Here is a 4,364-nt window from a genome sequence, read left to right on the forward strand (position 1 = left end):
TCTCGCTCTCGCTCTCGCTCTCGCTCTCGCTCTCGCTCTCGCTCTCGCTCTCGCTCTCGCTCTCGCCTCTGTCGCCCAGGCTGCAGTGCAGGGGCGCGATCTCGCCTCACTGCAAGCTCCGCCTCCCGGGTTCACGCCATTCTCCTGCCTCAGCCTCTCGAGTAACCGGGACTGCAGGCGCCCACCACCACGCCCGGCTAACTTTTTGTATTTTTTTTAATAGAGACAGGGTTGTATTTTTAGTAGAGATGGGGTTTCACCGTGTTAGCCAGGATGATCTCATTCTCCTGACCTCGTGATCCGCCTGCCTCGGCCTCCCAAAGTGCTGGGATTATAGTCAGCAGTAAGTTTTTATAAATGCATGGTTCACCCAATTTCTCATCTTTTCAATTCACATAGTTCAAGTATTGCCCATAAAAATGATTTTCACCATATTTTTACAATGCCTGTAGTGTGCTTTTGAACAAATAATGGTTTCCTCTAAGGAGATAGGTAGCAAAGGCATAAAACAAGAATGTGGAATTTATAAGCCACTCATCACGCAGGGAAGGCACAGACTCCAGAATACAGAAACAATTGCATCTGACCCTGCTAATTGACTGAGTTAAGTGCACCCAAACCTTGCTCTTTAAAACAAAACAGTGAAAATGTGTTGCGGAGGAGATAGATGACTCCCGAGGGAGGAGGCAAAAGACATGCTTCTCTGTGAGCTTTAAAGCGTTCATTTTAAAAAGCAGAGATACTTATCCCTGTAAATCCCCCAGGAAAGGAACTGGGGAGTAAAGATGAAGATTGTAGGCATGAGATGAATTCAGGGAACATTTTCATTTCAGTGAGCATCTGCTGACAGTAAATCCAGTGATAACTGTCATGCAGTGTGGATGTCTTACTTCTTTCTAGTAAGCCTGATGAGAGCACCTTATACCTCCTGGCATAATTGTTCTTGTTCCATCTGAGCTTAATGGGGATTTAAACATTCACAAGAGAAGTTAAAAGCAAAGAAAAATGTGACAGTATAAAAAGGAAAACTATTTTTAATGAGCTTATTTTTTTCTATGTAACTCATCCTTATTTTCTAATTTCATAATGTTATATGAAACATTTTTGGTATTATGAAAGAAAAACCATATGATCTAATTTTATTTTATTTATAATTGTATTATTAATCTCTTATTATGATGGAGACCCTGTATATGCATACTGCAATAAATGGAAGAGCTTAAGAAGCAGTGGATACAATAATGATGTCAGCTTGGCTGCCAGGAACTTGATGGATAAAATCTGCTAAGAGACACATGAGATTATATAGTTCAATGAGTGTGTGATAATAAAGGGCAATTCAACCTCATAGATTTATAATTTAGACATAACTAGATATGGTAATAACACTATGTTTACTTCTTAATGCATTTATTATACTTGTTTCTCTTGACCAAAACAAAGGTAAGTTCTTCAGAATAGTTGGATTACACAATATAAGAAATTAATATCAATTTTCATGACTGGGCGACTCACAAATTAGTCTAACTATAGTAGAAAATTACTATAACTCAAACAACAGTTTATTAGATTTCCTGTACATGAGATATGTCTTTGACCTGCCCAGAAAGGCTTCTACACAAGGAATTCACATGAACCTTATTATAACGCCAGCATCCCAACACTAGCCAACATTAAACCCCATGATTACATTATTATATGTAGATGGCAGTACAATGTCTCCATATGTGCTTAGATGGTCTCTAAAGGAGTTGCTCTATCTCAATCACAGCACGAAACTATTTCTGTTTTACATTGATAGTAGTAGTTCAAGTTTATTAATTCTAGCAACCAAAACATATAACATCAAAAATCTTGAAATAGCTGCACACGATGGCTTACGCTTGTAATCCTAGCACTTTGGGAAGCCAAGGAAGGAGGATCTCTTGAGCCCAGGAGTTCCAGGCCAGGCTAGGCAAAATAGCAAGATCATATCGCTACAAAAAATTTAAAAATTACCCGGGCATTGTAGTCTGCACCTATAGTCCAAGCTATTCAGGAGGCTGAAATGGGAGGATGACTTGAGTCCAGGAAGTCAAGGCTGAAGTGAGCTGTGATCACACCACTACACTGAGTGATGGAGTGAGACACTATCTCCAAAAAAAAAAAAAAGAAAAATCTTGAAATAAGTATTTTTAAAAAATGTATTTTATTTGTGCAAACTGGATGTGTCTTTCAGAGTGCAATGTCGATGTAAATATTCCTTGCTGGTAGCCACAATCATTTATATATTTTAATTTGTTGCTACTCTGTTGAACAGAATGATAAAAAAACTTACAACGGATTCTACTTGTGGATATTTCCCAAGACTTAAATCCAAATGCCTGTCTCTGGTAAACATGTGTAAACAAATTGCTTTATTAACTTAAAAAGGTCAAGTCATGTGTTTGACTAATTTAGTGTGGACATGTCTCACATTAATCAAAATATAAGCTTGGTAAGGAATATGCTATCCCAACTGGCTAACTCTATGCCATGTTATATGTTTCAAATTAACTGTCTGCCGTGTCAGATTATCCTAAACATGAAAGAAATACATATGTGACCTAAAGTTTGCGAACCTTTGGTGAGGTTTGTTTACCCAATTTAGTTTTAAAATCTTATGTATATTAAATTGAAAATGATGGCTTTCAATATTTTACCTATTTAGTTGTATATCCTCTCTCAATTTTTCTTAATATGCCTGAGAAGAAAATTGAGGTTAAAAAATTTAGTGAATGCTATTAGAGACTTGAATGGCTTCTATTATTTTAAAATAATATTTTCTGCTCACCTGGGCCTTGGCAATTCGTTTATTCAAAATACAAAATGTCCTTTCTTCCTTTAGAATTTTGTTCTCCTAACAAACGCTATGTCTGCATTGTGTCCAGCTAGTTGTCTCAGGTAGCAGAGATAGATATAAAGTAAGACACAGTTCCGGAATTCGAGCACATTAGTATAATTGGGGACTCAGTTCATAAGAAGAAAACACAAAGCTATGTATAAAGAAAGAGAAGGAAATACATAGATTACTGCAACGTCATTTGGACTAGAAATATCACAGAGGCTACTTGGTGAAGAAAAAAGAATGGAACGTAAAAGTACCTGAGATGGAAGAGGTGTCATAAAAACTTAAGAATAGGTAAAGAAAAGGAAATAAAAAGTATAAATATGAGAAAGAGTAAAATAAAATTGTCGTTGTTTATAGATGACATGGTGGTTTATGTAGAAAATGGCAAAGAATCAACAAAATAACTGCTGGAACTAGTAAATGATTATGGCAATGTTGTAGAATACAAGATTAATATTTTAAGGTCAATTGCTGTCTTATATACTGGAGATGAAAATATGGAAATCTGAAATAAAAAATAAAACATCACTTACATTAGAACCAATAAAATAAAATACTTAAGGTATCTATCTGAAAATAAGTATCTATAAAATCTATGTGAGAAAAACTACAAAATACTGATGAAAGAAATCAAAGCTTCTAACTAAGTGGAGAGATATTCCAGGTTCATGGGTAGAAAGACTATCATAGATATATTCAGTTTTTCCAAATTTATCTGTACATTCAAGGCAATTTAAATCAAAATCCCAGCAAATTATTTTGTGGATGTCAACAAATGGTTCTAAACTTTATATAGAGAGGTAAAAGACCCAAAGTAGCCAGTTCAGTATTGAAGAATAACAAAGTTGGAGAACTAGCGCAATTTGATTTCCAGACTTAATATAAAGCTACAGTAATCAAGACAGTGGTATTAATGAAAAACTAGACAAACAGAATAAATGTTATATTTTTAAAAATTGAACAAATGTTCAATGGAACACAGTAGAGATCCCAGAAATAGGCTCACATAAATATAGTCAACTAATTCTTGGCAAAAATGCAAAGATAATTCTATAGAGAAAGGATTGTCTTCTAAATAAATGGTGCTAGAACAGCCTGACTTCCACATGCAATAAGTAAATAAAATAAATAAGTAAATCTAGACACAAACGTTACACTTGTCACAAAAGTTAGTCCAAAATGGTTCACAGTCCTAAGGTAAAATGCAAAAATATAAAACTCCTAAAAGGTAACATAATGAAAAAATCAGGGTGACTGTAGCTTTGGTGGATTTTTAGATTACAACTCCAAAAGCAAAATCCATTTAAAAAATCAGCAAGAATTCCTTAAAATTAAAAAAAAAAGTTTTTCCAAAGACACTATCAAGAGAATGAAATGACCAGCTGCAGACTGGAATAGAATATTTGCAAAACATATACTAGATCAACGACTGACATACAAATAAATATACAAAGAACTGTTAAAACTCAACAATAAGAAAAGAAGCAATCCGAAT

The sequence above is a fragment of the Papio anubis genome, chromosome 4 (genome assembly GCF_008728515.1).
Source record: "Papio anubis isolate 15944 chromosome 4, Panubis1.0, whole genome shotgun sequence".
Classification (NCBI taxonomy): domain Eukaryota; kingdom Metazoa; phylum Chordata; class Mammalia; order Primates; family Cercopithecidae; genus Papio; species Papio anubis.